Source organism: Mixophyes fleayi, chromosome 6, assembly GCF_038048845.1.
Source record: "Mixophyes fleayi isolate aMixFle1 chromosome 6, aMixFle1.hap1, whole genome shotgun sequence".
NCBI lineage: Eukaryota > Metazoa > Chordata > Amphibia > Anura > Limnodynastidae > Mixophyes > Mixophyes fleayi.
This window is the reverse complement of record NC_134407.1, coordinates 208,187,887-208,206,194: the sequence shown is the minus strand read 5'-3', so window position 1 is coordinate 208,206,194 and position 18,308 is coordinate 208,187,887.

The following is an 18,308-nucleotide window of genomic DNA, read 5'->3' as shown; positions in this document are numbered from 1 at the left end:
TCCCAGTATAACAAGGGGACACCACACTGAGAGTTTTCCTGTTATAGTGGGACTGATCAAGATCCAGACTGATCTAGCAGGGTGACCAAATGCTCATTTTATGTGTAACTATAAAAATGGATGAAATATTTTGCGCATATGCAGGGCATCAAAGAGCTTTTTTGGGCATCGCAAATAAACGTACATCCTCCCCTAAATTAGGTCCATAGATCGGTCTATCTTTATGTCTTTATTCCCCCTCGATCAAACCCTATTGTGTGAGACCCTGTGTGATGGCCTGGGCTGGACCGTTGCCTTGTCAAAAGTAAGCAAATGGAAAAACCCAAACTTTAAGATCTGCCTCGATCTTTTTCACCCAGTGGTGCCCTAGAGTTGGCTCTCTTATGACTGGTATGTGTAAGTTTCCTCCCTCCATGTTATAAAACAATTACATTGTACAATTATTCAGTTTATTCTTTAAATATTATAGATATTTATCATGATACAGGCAACTAGGGGCACTTACAGGGTATTTGCCAGCATAAACCGGCAGAGAGTGCATCTAGAGTTAACCAGCAAAGACATCCGCACCAAGTCAGCTCTTACCGGGTAACCTTCCAATGCAACAATACCGTGGGTGTGGGAAAGTATTTCCCACACCCAAACAAATATCTAAATAAAAAAGTATAAAAATTCATTCAACACAAGTATTCACCAGGATCACTACAACTCTTTTAAAGATCAACTGTAAAATCACACTGCGTTACATTATAAGTACTGGTCTCTCTAGGCCAAGCCCAATAAATATCATGCATTTACAGTATGTTTTTCCTCCGTCCTGAAAAGCTTGTGGAACGGTTTGCTGATGAGCATTAATTTTACTTTACTCTGGTACATGCAATATTGTTTTTTTGTGAATACAATTTATGAAAGATCCTTTCTGTTTTAATTATTGCAAAGTTATTAAAAGCCGTGGAGGATATGGGAACTGAGGAGAGGAGCTGCAGACAAAAGAAGTCTGTAACCTTTAAATTCCCAGTTCGCCCTATACTAATCTGCAAATAGGTGTAGCCATACACCTTTCCAGTCCTTTGGGGAACTCCAGGGCATGAACAGCTGGCAAACAAGTTCCACCTAGACTGCAATGGATCGAAGATGTCAAAGGGTCCAGATGAATCTGAAACATTGCAATACATCTTTTCTACAATCAATTACAAAGTCCCAGGAGTGCTTTTCGTCTTTCTCTTTCTAAATGAGCTTCTGATCCCATTGTACAAGCACCCGGGGCAATGTAATGATAATGCAAGTTAACATACGGAGGGAGGTATTGTAATTTAAACGTTGAAAGCACTCAGGGGGGCAGAATAATGACTAAAATTCCCAGGAAAAGGGCCGGTGGAACACGGAAAACTCGGTAAGCACAATTTATTTATTGTATGGGTGCCTGTCCCTTTAACATCCAAGTTCTGAACAGAGCAATGATTGAAATGGACGCCGAGGTATGAGGGCGCAATCTCTGGCATGGGGGCGCTGGAGATGCCAGCAGCGGCCCTGCCCAGATACATGAATATGTGCTAAAGCAAGGGAATCTGGAAATGGTGCAATGTTACAGAGCTAGGTAAGTATAAAGAGGGAAGAGAGAAAGGAAAGACAGTGTAATATGAGGCACTCCGTAGGTGCTTGATTAAAATTTTACTTTTATTAAGTATGACTAAAATGGAAAGTAGATAAGCGAAATAATAAAATATTGTGAACTGTGATTTAAAATTGCAAAAATTGGGGGGGGGGGGGGAATTTTTGCAAGGTCTCACCAGTATCCTAATATAAATACAATAGTAAGCTGATATAGCGCTGATAATTATATCTGTTACATACAAGATGTCAGAGAACTCTGTTGCCTGAAATTGAGAAGGCACTATGTATTGATAATAATATTAGGGTATTATACTCCTGAGTTTACATAGCGATCTTAATATATAAAACATAAGACATCGTCAGGTAACTTAAATCTACAGTGTCTCTCACAATGGTATGTGGAGTAACGTAGCAGGATAAATCGATTAAGATTCGCTAAGCTTACCAGAGCTTGATGCGGTTTCAAAGTAATTAGTGGGATTTTTTATACAGCTCTCAGAGGGAGCCTCTCCATGATACAACTTATTATCTCTGCCAGGAATCGCTCCCCAGTCTTTATTTAGGTAGGGAACTTTCACATAACCTCGCGATTCCTGGTCATAGTATTTGTTATCTCTGATGCTTCCGCTAAGCTTACCAGAGCCTGATGCGGCTTCATAGTAATCAGTGGGATTTGTATACAGCTCTCAGAGGGAGCCTCTCCGTGACAAATTTGGCTTATTAGCCCGTGGGAGTTTTCAATCTAATTAATCCCGCATTGTTATTTCATATATCATTGGGAGGAGCTAAAGGAGCCTCTCCTTGACACAATCTGGCTTACTAGCCTGCGGGAGTTCTTAATCGTTTTATCCTGCTACGTTACTCCACATACCATTGTGAGAGACACTGTAGATTTAAGTTACCTGACGATGTCTTATGTTTTATATATTAAGATCGCTATGTAAACTCAGGAGTATAATACCCTAATATTATTATCAATACATAGTGCCTTCTCAATTTCAGGCAACAGAGTTCTCTGACATCTTGTATGTAACAGATATAATTATCAGCGCTATATCAGCTTACTATTGTATTTATATTAGGATACTGGTGAGACCTTGCAAAAACCCCCCCCCCCCAATTTTTGCAATTTTAAATCACAGTTCACAATATTTTATTATTTCGCTTATCTACTTTCCATTTTAGTCATACTTAATAAAAGTTAAATTTTAATCAAGCACCTACGGAGTGCCTCATATTACACTGTCTTTCCTTTCTCTCTTCCCTCTTTATACTTCATTGTTACAGTGTTGGGTGCACCCCCCGATTAGAGTTTCTCTTCGGGTTAACAAGCAATTATTATAATAAGTGCTTATGTTATTTTCCCTAGTGCGGTTTTCTATTCAAGAGCTAGGTAAGTGTTTTAAAACACAATTCAATAACAATTTAATTTAAGTGATAAAGCCAATATACCACTTCACGGGGAACTTCTCCCATGCTAACTTTTTAGAAATAATTTTTTGGGCTATGTCATACTTTTTCACAGAATTACCTAGTTTAGCAATACTGCAGTATTCCAGATTTGTTATAGTCTCTTTGTATGTTCTTGGTTATTTCAGATGTGCTCCTGCCCCTTTGGATTCCTTATCTATTCAGTCACTGCAATGTGATTAAATCAGCAGTTAATTGGAGCAATTAAAATAGAAATACGCAAATTCCGAATCCAAATTCGAGAAAATCATGATAAAATCAACTTTGGGGAATTCATACATCTCTAGTTATAAATATCCACCTTCTTCTTGTATGGAGATTGGCTGAGACAACTGAGACAACCAAGGTATTTAATACCTACACTAGTTTACAGTGGCAAAAGCTGTGACTGCATTGCACATTATATAGCTTTTCCACTCATGTGTGTATTGTGATGAAACAAGTTTGATTTCTCCTTAACCAACTTGTCCCTTGTTTCTCACAAAATGTGGAGCATAACAACATGTACTTTTTATAGCCCTGTTAATGTTCCCCAGCTCACCAGAGTGCAAGTGCAGTGTCTAATTACATGCGGATAAAGGGATATTAGAGCCATGCCTACATAGGAGACTGTTTCCCCTATGTGTTGTGCATTGTAAAAATGTGTACTGGTGATATTGCAATGATACATTGTTCTTAAATTGAAGTCAGGTAGATTATGGGATTGGTTGAGGTCCAGTTCCAGGACAGAGTTGAGAGAGCTAGCTCTGGATGGAAAAGCTTGTAAGGGATTAATATTGGGAGTGCCACTTAATGATCTTGACCTTGACCTTAATTAACTTGAGTATGTCTCCATTGTCTCTATTCAGACACCTTGGAGTCAACCCAGCAGGGGCCAAAAGGGATATATTGGAATGAGAAGGGACAGCTCTGTAATAGCCCCTTTTGACAGACTGCCACTCTCAGAGGATCTCAATATCTAAGACTACCCCTGATCCAGCCCCTGGTGTGTGGGGAACTTCAGGAAACAGAGAATAGAGAAAGAGACAGGGGAGCTTGTTGCTGATTTTGTTTTGATCCTAGGAACAATTCCAATATTGAAGTCTAGGCTTCTGCTGGACTGAGCATCCTGCTGGGACATATACAGATCAGAAGAACTCTGTGGGTCTTGTTACTTGGTGGGCCTGATCTAAGAGGAAAACCAAGGGTTAGTCTCCTACATCACTGGTAGAGGAGAGACTGTCAGGCCAAGTGGCCGGGATTTTGCAAGTAAGAACATCCAGATGACTGAAGTTCAAGCTAGTGGGTTAAGAGATAGATAATGTGGTAAACCTGCCTGCCATTTATTTATTGTTTGTATATAGATTTCTAGTGATTGTTTATATTACTATAAATGCACTATAGTACATTTCTAACTGCATTTGCCTGAGTTTTACTATATGATCTCTAGAAGGTACTGGATACGCTTCCATGGTATAGTAAGACACCTCTGGGTGACCAGCCAGCGTGAAGTAGGTATAAATGGGCCAGATAAACCTACCATCTTTACACGTATGCTGAAAATGAAGCAAAATTCCATAAAAGAGTAAAGTTTTCAAAAACACTTACCCAGCATGTCTTTGGATATCTGCTGGCCACAATATTCAGCGCTCCAGATACAATGGACTATAAGAAAAGAGAAAAAAGTTAAAATTAAATATTGAGATGTTCCATGTGTACAAATACGTATCCATATTTTACAACAGACACCATACCTCTCAACTGTCCCAATTTAAGTGTGAAATTCCCAATTTGAGGGAACTGTTCCCTCATTCCAACCTACGTGGGTTGGGAGGTATGTTCCCTCTAGCCATGGTGAGCATAGACTACACTACAGTGTGCGGATGTTGCCATGGGTTGTGGCCCACCCCTTTAGGATGAAACCTGCCACAACTGTGGCGTGACGTGACCATGTCCTCATTTGCCTCTGAATTTGTCCCGATAACCTTTCAGACAGTGTTGGGAGGTATGAGACAGACCAAAGTGTTTGTAGTATTGAAGACTGTGGTCTCTGCTTCCAAGGACTACATTGAGCTTAACTGATCTATACCTGATCAACACTATACCTTAAAGAAAGTGTCCCCTGATTCCCCCACGATTCACCAAACATACCCATAATATTATTAGTAATCAAAACAGTCCTGCCAAAAAAAGGAGCTGTTAGGAGGTCTAATCATAATTAGTAAGATTGAGATTAATTTATATGTGCCTAGCTCAGAGTATCATAAAAGCATGGCAAGACTGGCACATACAGAGAAAATTTAATATTTACTGTAGGTTTTTAAGCACATGAGTAGGATTATCTTAATACTTTAGACTTTTGGGAATGCTTTGTTTTTTAATAAAGTGTACTATATCATACACAGTACTAAGCATAGGTCCTAACTGTCCCAATTTCAGTGGGACAGTCCTGATGAATGGACCTTGGAAGGGCAGAGGTTTTAGGGAAGTGATTGAACTTTAGTAGGAAAGGATGCATGATTTGGGGGGCTTTGTGTGTATTTGGGGCATGGTTTCTGTGCTTCAGGTGTGGCTTATATTGTCCTGATTTTGCCCATGGCCCCATAAATATTGGGAGCTATGGACTCATTTTGTTTTTTGCCTCTAACAAGCTTAATCTCTGCCAGGTTTAAGCACTCCTAAATGTTAATAAATAATATGCAAAAAACTATATAAGAGTTGGAAAAATTGCTCTAAATGTCTCTGTTAAGCAGTTTTGGTTAGTGAAGATGTTTGCATACACTATGGACAATTCCTACTTACACTACATATTTTATATTTCTGTGGCAAATTATATCTATTCTAGCTGGGAAAAGCTTTTATTTATATCTTATTGTTTCTGCATTCTGCAAGTTTTCACTTCCCTTAGATCTGTAGCTCAGTATATGATTCCTTCTACTTAAGCCCAGTCTCTGATGTTTTAATGATTATGACATAGTTGCCAACATTGGCAGGTTAAGTCCCGGGAGGTCCGAGGGTCAAGTGGGTGTGTGGGGGCGGGGCTAGAAGAATCGCGCCGTTAGCCCCGTCCCCAAAGCTGATAACAAGATTTTCTAGAAATATTTTTTTCTGGAAATTTAGCAAAATAATGTCACCAGGGCAGCTGAGCAACACTAACGCTGGTCACAACAGTGGAGGGTGCTTCCGCTCACGTGTGAACTGGCACTTGGGCTTCCAAAAAATAAAACATTAAGTTTATTTTTATTGTTTTAAAGAACAGGAAAAAAACCCTTTTAAACTAAAATTGGCTGCCATCCGCTATGGTGTTTACCGTCAGGGCCCTTTGATAAATAGACCTCATAATCTTTTAACCCAATCTTTCATTTGTTTTTGCCACCTGCTACAGTGAATCGTTCTGCACAACTGTGACTGTTTTCATAGCTGTCTGAATAGCTGTACACACAAGGGGTTAACCACTCACCCTTTATATAGTTTATGGACACATACACAGACCTATTGCAGTTGTTTAACAATTTTAGCAATGTAAGGAGGAGGAATGTAACTTTACAGCCATTACTCACCGAAAATCCTACCCAAAAGTGGGTCCCAGTATAGAAAATGATCAGTTCTGGCCGTGCAACACATAGAATAACAGCCAGCATGACACTGATACAGCCCAAACTGATCAAGGAGACCTGTAACAAGGGGAAACATTGTGTTTATTTGATGTGCAATTTTCCAATCAAGTTGATCGTATACAGTGATTTTTTCACGTCCATGTTTAAAAGTGTATCAAGTTATGTCAGAAATGGTCTTTGTAGATGCAGGGCTGAACACCAGTGCTATGTACCACATGTATAAAACAGCCTCTTGCTATACAGTTGACATGACCTATGAATTTGCTAACAGTAAAATACTGGCAATGAGGCTTCCAGTAATATCGTATTGGGAGCACCATAGCTGCAATGCTGACATCTCCATAATCACAGCCTGCGACACACTACTACCAGAAGAGTTCATGAGAAACATCCACATTGGTTTATAACCCGTTGCCAAGTAATAGCTTTAAAACTTGACAACACTGTTCCCAGGTTGCTTTCCAGGATTGGTCAGAAGTCATGGTGCTCCCAGTCAGACTTCAATAAAAACCTTCACTGCAACTAACAAAATGGTTCTGGTCATCTCAAAGTGAGTGATAAATAAATAAATGCATTTGTGCACATAAATTGAGAAGGATAAAACAACTCTTTTCTCTCTATTTATCACTATTTGGAAATTTGAAACGGGTCATGAGTGGGACTTGCCGGATAAAGCACCTTACCTACATCTTGGCTCTCCTATAGATCTATAGTTAAAGACACCTCACCCCAAGTCCTAGACGTGCTCCAGCAGCAGTCCCACTGGTCGGCTTTGTATCTGTAGCAGATTTTTTCATGCTCCTCAGGGCCCGGATGGTGTCCAGCAGACCATCCAAGACAGAACGCTGATTAATGTTTACGTTTATCACGGTTCCATCTGGAGTCCCACAGGAGACTTTCCCATTGTAATACTTTGTTCTGCTTGGCATCATTGTATAGTGCTAAAGATTAAAGGTTGAGAAAAAATACATAAATTAAAAAGGCATCTTGAAGGAACGTAATGTCCACCCATATATTTATAGTCTTTGACTGGCCACACACAACCTGATTCTAGATCACTTCTTCTATGATTGAGACCTGTTTGTGTAGTCAGAAGATGACAGCGGTCAAGAAATATCTTCTCATTAGAACAAGCACCCAACAGTCACCTTCTCCTCCACTCTCCTTTCCACCCTCAGTTCTATTCTGTCCCATTACTGAGGAAGAGGTCTTTCTCTTTTCCTTCTTCCCCTTTAACCTGTCCCCTGGACCCCTTGTCCTCCCAGCGCCTACACTCCCAACCCCCAATCTTTGCCTGCACATAGCTCACATTGCCAACAGTCCCACGTCATTGACACTTTCCCTTCAGTCTTCTACATACACTCATCGCTCCTATGCTCAAGAATCCATCTCTGGACCCTATCACTCACTCCAGCTACCACCTCATTTCTCTCCTCTACTTTGCTTCCACATTACTTGAAAGGATTGTGTACAACTGCCTGACCCACTAAGTCTCCACTCATTTCTTCCTCCTCCCTCGTCAATCTGGCTTTTGCCCTGAATATATCACTGAGACTGCTCTCACTAAAGTGACCAATGATCTCCTCACAGCTCTGTTCTCTACCTTCTGCTTTTCTCATTTAATACTTCTTCCTACATCCATCCTACCCCCACCTGATACTACTTCTTCTAAGTGTTCTACCAGCTACAATCCCAACTTCTAGCCTGTATCCCACTAGTTCAGCTTTACCCTGTCCCTCTAGGCTATTCGCTCTCACAAGCTCAACCTTCCCTTCTTTCTGTCTCATATCTACACCTCCTTCGTCAACCTTATGTGTACTTGTTCTGGTTTATAATTTATTTGTATTTGTATTATTTGTTATTCCAACCCTCCAGCACTGCAGAATTGTTTTGGAGCCTTACAATAAATTATGATGTACGTAATCAAAGCTGAAGCATAAGCGAAACATACATTGGAGAAGTTAGGTAGGAAGGGCTACCGAATGTAGGTTTTAAAGATTCTGTGGAAGTGACATATTAAATAGATATATAATGAACCCTTGATAAAATGTTACTATTCAGATAAAAGTCAAAATCTGGTGCAGTTCATCAAATGCGCTTAGAAAATATTTCAACTGGTGTGCTCAGTTCATTAGGTATAACTATGTGAAACACGCATCGGATTAACCAATTCAATATCAGTGCCTGCATGAGTTGCTATTCTCTTATGCTGTAATGTTTCTATGGCACACACAATCTCATACATTGATTAAATGTTGCACATAACTAAGTAAGCTACTTCTATTAAGATGGACTGAAATTAATTTATGCCCATTATAAATTAGCCATAATAGCTAGACTGGGTGTTAGAGATCTATTTTGTATAGAAAGCTTGACTAGATGCATACTGTTGAATAGACCTACAATATAATGGGCTGACTAATTGATTAAAAGTGAGCCGTCCTGTCGCAACAGTTAATACTTTCATATGCATAATTATAGTAATGAGAATGCATCAGGAATAGTTTAATTAACAGCTATCTGGGTGAACTAATAAGAAATAACAGCATTTGTAACTGCCATTTTTCAAGTAGCCATAAATTGCTCTCCAGACACGTAAGACATCATTAAGTGAAATCTGATAGAGTTTTTAAATACACCTCGGAAGCGTATATGAGCAGTTATCTGGGGAATGGATTAAACAGGATACCGTGAAGCTGTTATTTCATGTGGTCGCGAGATATCCTTGAGATGTATTTTTCATTTTTTTTCATTTTTCAAGGGTCTTATGAATATTGAGTTAACTAATGTGTTGCAAATATAAATAGTATTGACAAGATACTATAATATGGGAAGGGCGAGTGGTGGAGGACACAGTAGAGTTTTGTCTCTTAAAGTAACATCGATTTCATATGCTACAATGAATCACTAATAGAAAAAAAGTCCTGGTAGTGGTTAAAAACAGCGGGATACAGAATATCTCTGGATAAAGTTAATAGTGCATCAACTCAATGATAAAAGTATATCTGGGATATTATTTTGCAACTTTATCGATATGATACAGCTACTCATGAACATCCTTTATAACGGCACAGCAGCTTATATAAGTTTATAACAAATGCATTTCTCATATAAATTATCTTATTCCATCACTCAAAAAGAGTTACTCTGGAATATAACCAGGGACAGGGCCGCCATCAGGAGGGTACAGGGGGTACTGTGGCAGATCACATGATCGCAGGGGGAATGATTCCTCCACCCCTGCAATCGCATTCTGGTGCCTGGCTGTCACGGTGACAGCCAGGCAGAAGACAGAGTAGCGGAGACCAGCGGACTGCAAGACAGCGGGCCCCCAGGTAAGTATGTGTTGCGCTGTTGCTCAATGGGGGGGGGGGGGCGCTCATCGGGGGGGCCCGGGGGGCCCGTACTGGGCCCCATGATTTCTGATGGCGGCCCTGACCAGGGGTGATATAAAGAAATATCATTGGATTCACTGGAGAATATTAATCAACGTGATTGATTTTTTTTTTAATTAATTTTTAAGGAAATACAGTACATTCATGTAATATGGGTATAGAATAGCCATTCATTATTGGTAGAGCCATTTAAACAATATAATGGTGTACCCATTATACAGAACATACAAACACTCTCAGCCTACTATATGCACCAGATATGTGAACTCGGATTACGATAATGTAGAGTTTCTGATATTGTGTGTTGGCTAAAAAACAAACATGAGATTTTTGAGTTCTGAGGCGGATCATGTAATGTATGAAAAGAACTCCGTCCCCCTACGTATTCTCACGTTTTAACTTTTTATATTTAGCTTTGTAGGCATTTTTCTCTTAATCATATATAATAAAAGTTACGTTTTATAATGTATCAGTGTCCTTATTGTCTTTACTTTGGATCTATAACTCAGGGTGAATCATCAGTCATTTTTCCCTCAAAATGGGTTAGGACTTTGTGTATCCAAATAAAGAAAGAATCATGATTTTGGAGTGCCTCTCATATGTAGTTCTTTTTTCTTTCTTTGATTACGTATATCATATATATGCTACAGAGGGAGCACCCAATTAAACTATAATAGATAATTATCGTTTGAATTTAAAAACAGAAATATACTATCCTTACATATAGTGGATAAGATATTATAACTGTTTAGTGCTGAGGGTTTCTGAGTTTTGCATAAATAAATTATCATGGTAATAATGATGAAATTGGCAGGAAAAATTGTAGAATGTCCCCAATGCGTACACTACCAATCACCAAGCATACGAATACAATGGTTTCCCCTTTTCATTACATTGGATAAATGAAAAGTTTTTAAACATATACATTTTTATTTAAAAGAAAATACATGGATTTTGGCCAACAAGTATGGGTACAATTTTTCTTCCCTGCCATTCTGCCCAATACTAACCCCCTTCCTGGGTCACTGTCTGCTTCTTCCTGGAACCCCACCCCTGACATCCAGTCTTCTCCTTTACAACAATAGGTTAAACCAAATCACATGGATTTTTTTAAGCTATTTTTGTGTACAAACAAAAACAGGAAAAAATAGACATAAAAAAACAGAAACCCTCTGTAGTTGATCGCAGAATAAAGTACAATATACTACTTACTTTCAGTCTACCAAGCACGCTGTCAGTATTTCAGTGCCTCTCTCTCTTCCTCAGTAGAACAGGTCTGACATGAGCTTCTGGAAATATAATAGACATGTATAGGAGGGAGGCTATAATAAGCTGGAAAGCTATAAAATAAAGTGAACAGTCTGAAAGGAGTATTTTTCTCAGCAAGAGTTTGTTATAGTTTCTATTACTATTAAATTGGGCAATTATTATATATTACAATATTGATTTTGATATTTGTGTTTAGTATAGTTTGGTTTGTTTTTAATTTAGTTAAACAAAATCTAACACAGAAGTACAGATAACAATTCCAATGTTACTTGTTATTTAGACTCAAACAGAGAATGTAGTTGAATGTTTTATGTTGCAGAGCCTTTAAAGTGAATCTGTCATTTTTGCCTACATGTGTTTTTTAGCGCCTTATGCTATTCTTTAGTATTTTTGTACCTCCCACTACCTGGAGGAGACTACCATGGAGGCCCTGCGTGAAAATTAGGCAAAACTGACGGGTTCTTTTTAACATTTACAATCAAAATATGTCATATGTGTATGGCTATGATTTATTCTATGACACCCTAATGGCTGCCTAACCACCAGAACATGTACTGGCAGTAAATAAATATAATAATACATCTGTCAGTAAAAAGAAAAATAGGGATTAGTAAAAATATAACAGCTCATTTTGACCTTAATAAATTCCACATTATAACATTCACTATGTGAATGATTTTGAGTATGAATAGGATACTGCATCCTTTATTTCACCATGGGAAGGATTTTGATTTTTATAAACTGGGATCATGTGGTCAACCCTACATGACTCCCCTCTTTTCTCAAAAGAGTACTTTCCTGTGACTGTGTCCCCTTTTCCAACACTTTTGGGAGACTATGGGCTAGATTTACTAAGCTGCGGGTTTGAAAAAGTGGGGATGTTGCCTATAGCAACCAATCAGATTTTAGCTTTAATTTATTTAGTACCTTCTAAAAAATGACAACTAGAATCTGATTGGTTGCTATAGGCAACATCCCCACTTTTTCAAACCCGCAGCTTAGTAAATCTAGCCCTATATATCTGATTGTGTCTCTATATCACCACATGTATGTATATGTAGCCCGGGTCATGAGTTCAACTCCTGACCATGGCCTTATCTGTGTGGAGTTTGTATGTTCTCCCATTGTTTGCGTGGGTTTCCTCTGAGACTCTGGTTTTCTCCCACACTCCCAAGACATAATTACATGATGAGAAACCACCTTGGTTTTGTTTCCAAAACCTTTGTGTTTTGTTGTTGGCTTTCAGCAAACCCAACAGACACTCATAAAATCATGACATTTTGAGTTGTTTTTGTACAGCCTATTTTATAATGACCTCACAATTAGCTTTAACATTATGAGCTGCAGCAAGCTGGCTGGCTGAAAATGTTGCCTGCACCCAACACCAGATGGATTTGTGCAATACATCAATGGAAAACTTTAAGCCCAAGGTAGGCATTATGTATTTCTGCTTCTATTAAATGTTTCTAAAATATACAGTTCCTACTATTATAAGGAGATGGAATTGAACAACAAATGATACAGAGTGGTGGAGCAGCCCCACCTTGGATGGCAGTTAAATAAATAACATTTCTATCTAGTAAAATGAGACGGTATTGGATGAGAAGAATGAAACAGAGCTGTGACAAATATGGAGACAGTTTAGTAAAAGAAAGGTGGGCAAACCCTTGTTGCTATCCAATAACGATTGTCCACTTCCAGTGATGTGGTTCCAAATCCCAATGCGATTTAATAGCAAGAAGCAGCAGAGTAACAATGCACAATAAAATAAGTACAGTCGTTACTTTTAGCAGGCGCCCTGGATCCAGTGTACAGTCATTCAGGTCTGTAGGCTGTGGTCAAGTAGACTGAACACTGGTCCCAGAGCTCCCACTTACATACTGTCAGTGATACAGTGAAAACAATACAGATGAGTTGGCATGTTTCCATAGGTTCAGGCTTCAGGAGGGTCCAGTGCAATGGCCAGTTCAAACAATAACATCCAAAAGTGGGGGTCAGCTCTCCAGAAGATGCTTTCCAATCTTCCCGCCAATAACTAGTTTAAACTGGTCTATTTGCATTAGACAGACAATATCATTCTAAACATTTATTCCCTACAATCCATAACTAGTATACGCAAGGTGATATCAGTTCGGTGATTGAACCGGACGTCTGCAAATAAATAGGGGATTAGAATGTTTCCTGTGACCTGAACCTTAGATCTCACTAATGTGTATATAACATTATAATGTTTAACCATAAACTCTGCTACATTTCTACTTAAATAACTATGTGTTGCAACTACTTAATATGAGCTAATTACGAGTGTATGTGTGTGTGTAAGTGCGTGTATAAGTGTTTGCCACATGTTGCGGTTAATTACGCTCCTTCACCCCGTAGCGTGCTATTCGCATAATTTCAGACAAAGACAATCAAGTTGTTAGATACTAATTGAAATGACCACATCCAATTATTTGACTTCGACTAGTACAAGAATATTACATTGGCACACAAATGGATCATAGTAGGTGTGACCTGATGGTCTTGCTTCACCACCGGGTCTGTAGGAAAAAGAGGAATGGAGGGATCTTCTACCTGCAGTTTCTCTTGGTCTCTTTCTCATTAACAGTAACCAACTGTTACTGACCACTCCTACTGGTGTCTCCATGCTACCAGACACTCGCCGACTGTGAATACCAACTACACAATATTTGTAGGAAAATTTAGCTGCCACCACTAGGCTCCTTTGAGGCGCTAAGAACCGCTTACTTCTGGGGTAGCTGGTATAGCTGCTGCAGTGCCATTTTGCTGTGGGCTGACTGGTACCTCCTGCCCACTTGCTATGGATTAGGACTGCTGGGTAGCGGGCAGAGCATTGACAGAGTTGCTGGTTTCAATACAGGACAGCCGGGAAACAAATTAGAGTGTAAGCTCTTATCTGTTGGTCACAGAATACAGCAGGTAATTGTCTCAGGCAGAATCTTCAAGCAGTGATGTTTTATTGCTCAAGAGTCCTGACAAGGACTTTTACACACCAGTTAGTGGTACTGGTGATCATCCAGAGTTAACAGATGGAATGATACATTACATGGTAAAACATGGCTTGTTATATACAGTTTTGCAGCCCTAGCCTGGCAGGTAACCAAGCAACTGTCTGCCGTAACATCTGAGATTTTACGGCAGAGGAGGGTGAGGATGTCAGCAGTGGAAACAGAGTGAGCGGTTGGCAAGGTATGAGGTGAACCATGTAAGGACAGTGCAGAGAGGGCGAGAGAAAGAAGGGTCTGCAGAAGAAGAGGGTGGTCCACAGTGTTGAAGGCCGCACAGAGGTCCAAGAAAATGAGCAGGGAGAACTGACCCCTTAATTTGGCCAAGAGGAGGTCCAGGGCGATTTCAGTGAAGTGGAGGGGGCGGAATCCAGATTGAAGGGGGTTGAGGAGGGAGTTAACAGAGAGGTGGCTGGTGAGGTGGTTGCAGACAATCCGCTCGAGTATTTTGGAGGCAAAGGGGAGAAGTGATATGGAGAGGTAGTTAGCGAGAGAGGTGGGGTCAATGTTTGGATTCTTAAGAAAGAGGGAGGGGGTGTGTTTCAAGGAAGAGGGGACAATGCCAGTGGAGAGTGACATAGTGACAGATGGAAGAGGTGGGCAAGGTGGGAGCAGGCTATGGGGGAGATGGAGTGAAGGAGGTGAGAAGGGATGGGATCCAGTTGGCAGGTAGATGGAGGAGAGGAAATAATAAGAGAGTGGACTTCATTACCCCATGAAGGGCGGAAGGAGCCCCAGAGTTTTGATTGAAGAAGGTGTAATGATGACCGTGCCTGGACGGAGAGACGAGAAGGAGATGTCAAGTCTGATAGCCTCAATTTTAGAGGAGAAAAGGAGGCAAAGTCGGTGTCAGAGAGGGAGAGCAGGATGAGTGGTGGGAGAGAGGAGAGAATTGAACATAGCAAAGAGGTGATGGGAATTATATGACTGAGAGGAAATGAGGGAGTTAAAGAATGATTGTTTAGCACAGGAGAGGGCGAAACTGTAGGAAGAGGGGATACATTTGAAGTGAAGGAAGTCAGCCAAGGAGCAAGATTTCCCACAGAGGTGCTCCCCTAAACCCCGTTGAGGCTTGTGGAAGTACCAGAAGCCTCAACGGGGTTTAGTCCATTTGAAAGGGGTTTAGTCCATTTGAAAGGTTGTATGGAAGAAAGCCTAGGGACATTTTGGATTTCCTCAATTAGGGTTGGGAACAGCGAAAGCCTATGGAGCCAAATGTAGCTCAGTTTGTTGCTTACTTATATAGGAGGATGAAACAAAAAGGTCCTTTGGTGAAACAACACTTATTGGATGCCCAGAAGCATCAAAAAAGAAATTAGGACACTCTTTCAGTAGTGACAAAGTATTAGGTCTTATCCTCACCCAGGAAAGTATACACTTTGTACACCGGCAGGGACCTTATGAGGTCATAGAGGCAGTTGGGTCAGTGAACTATAGAGTCTGCCAATTGGGTAGAAGGCAGGAAGAAATTTATCATGTCAATTAACTAAAACCTTGGCACAAGGAAAATACTGGGTCTTCGATGCTAGGCGTTAAAACAAAGGAATGTGAGGTGTACATTTAGTCCTCCTTGACAACGTCTCTAAAGCAACAGGTGATAAAAATGGTGGTTCAAAACAGGGACATCTTTTCTCCTATTCCTGTGCATGCCATTCTCATAGAACATGACTGTATACCAGAGGCTAGATGGGCTGCGGTGAAGTGAAAGGATAAAAACTTGATTCAACTAGACATTGTGGAACAATCCACCAGCAAGTGGAATAGTCCTATTGTACTAGTCCCAAAACCCAATGGGACAATACGCTTTTGCCATGATTATAGACATTTAAATAAGGTCTTCCAGTTTGACACTTATTCTATGCCGCGAATAGATTAATGGTTAGAGAACTTAGCTGGAAGTGAATATCTTACCTCTTTATACATGTCACACCTGAGGATCTGTTTTTTGTCTCTGGAGCTGGACTGGTGCTTATGTGGACAAAGCTGGGTAGCCTGATAATGTTCCTCTGCATGTAGTGAATGGACTGGTGCAGATGGTAATTAGATAAAATACACTGGCAGAGGAGAGCAAACAGGAACTGAGCTGCTGGACTGGACTGGAACCGAAATTCTGATAGAGGATCACTGTAACCAGACTGGAACTAGAATGCTGGAAATGGATCACTTTAACCAGAATGCAGTAACTTGAATGGAACCAGAATGGATGGAATCAGAGTGCTGGAATCAGACTGGAGCCAGAATGCAGACTGTACTGTCAGAGCTGGTTTAATAGCACAACTGCAAACTGCTCCCATAAACTGGTTTTGAAGGGAATCTGAAATGGAGGCTGTTATCAATTGATTGGCTGAGAGGAATCATGTGACCGAATCCAAAATGGCCACGCCCATACTCTGATTCTGAATGGATTTCTGGAGAGGAGACAGACTGGGCAGCATTTTGCAGAGAGGTCTAAAACCAGCAGAGCCTGAGGACCACAGGGACAACTTGGAAAGGCAGCGAAGAGGTAAGTGACAGAATCTGAGAACCTGGTGTGGGACAATATCTCAAAAAGGGGTATTGGCAGATACCCCTGACAGCCTCTGCCAAGCCCAAGACTGTGTTCTCTACACCTGCTAACTTGATCCAATTTAAGGTTTTACCTTTTGGGCTACATAGAGCAACTGCCATGTTCTAGAGGGCTGTGGATAAGCTCTTAAAGATACATAAAACATAATACTAACCATGGGCTAAAATTTGGACTATAGGCAAGAGGCAAAAAATATCATGTCAATGGGTATAGTGAACAATCTCAATTTCAACTAATGTATTGCACAAACATTGAACAACAATTGAAGACATCCAGAAATAAACTTCATCTGCTGCAGCTTTACTCTGCAATACTTCTCTGATTGCACAGGACATTGCAACTAGGTAATTCCTTTAATTCCTTCAATTTTTACTACTTTATTCTAAAACCCCAATGTTTGACAAATTATTTTTCTTGCTCTTCTTTTATGGCATTATCTTTACGACTATATTATCCTTCAACCATCCTGCAACACACACCTCTGTCCAAATTGCCCTTTATTACACCACTCACCTCGAGTTAACACTCATGAACTGTTGTCCTATTTAAATTCAATAGTTGTATCAGCCTCACCCTGTTGCCAGATACTAAAAGCACATATTTCTTACAATCATTTTTCCTATCTTTCTTCCTTCCTGCTTCTATTAACTTGCAATATATCACTGAATCCAGGTCTCCCTCAATTCACCCACACACATATCTGAACACTACAAAAATCCAGCAAACCTCAAACGCATCACCTGTCTCCCCTTTAAATGTGCCCTTTGGAATGCACATTCTGTTTGTAGCAAACTTACCCCCATACACGACATCTTCCTCTAAAATAAACTCAACCTTCTGGCAATAACGAAAACATGGCTCACACAATCAGACACTGCCTCACCTGGAGCTCTTTCACAAGGTTGCCTCCATTTCACCCACACCCCCAGACCTGGAGGCAGACAAGGAGGTGAATTTGGACTGAATCTTTCTCATAAAGCAGAACGTCACTGGAGTAAATAATGTACTTCTAATGATTTCATTGCATATACTGCTATCTACCACTACTATCGAAATGTTCTGGTAAACTGGTAAACTGCTAAACAAATATACTTCCAACATCCTCCCATTCCCGGTTACATGACTTGTTTTGGGCTGCACCCACTTTGTGGAATTCCCTCCCTGGCACAATAAGACTTTCCTCTAGTCTTAAAACCTTCAAGCGTTCTCTGAAAACCCAGCTCTTCCAACAAGCTTATAATATTCCTCAACCACCCTCTTAATCTCCCTCGGTTACCCTAATACCACCCTCTACACAGCTAACACAAGACAACAACCCTCTGACCAACATAGTTGTGTGACTGAGCATACAGCCCACTAAATACTTACTAAC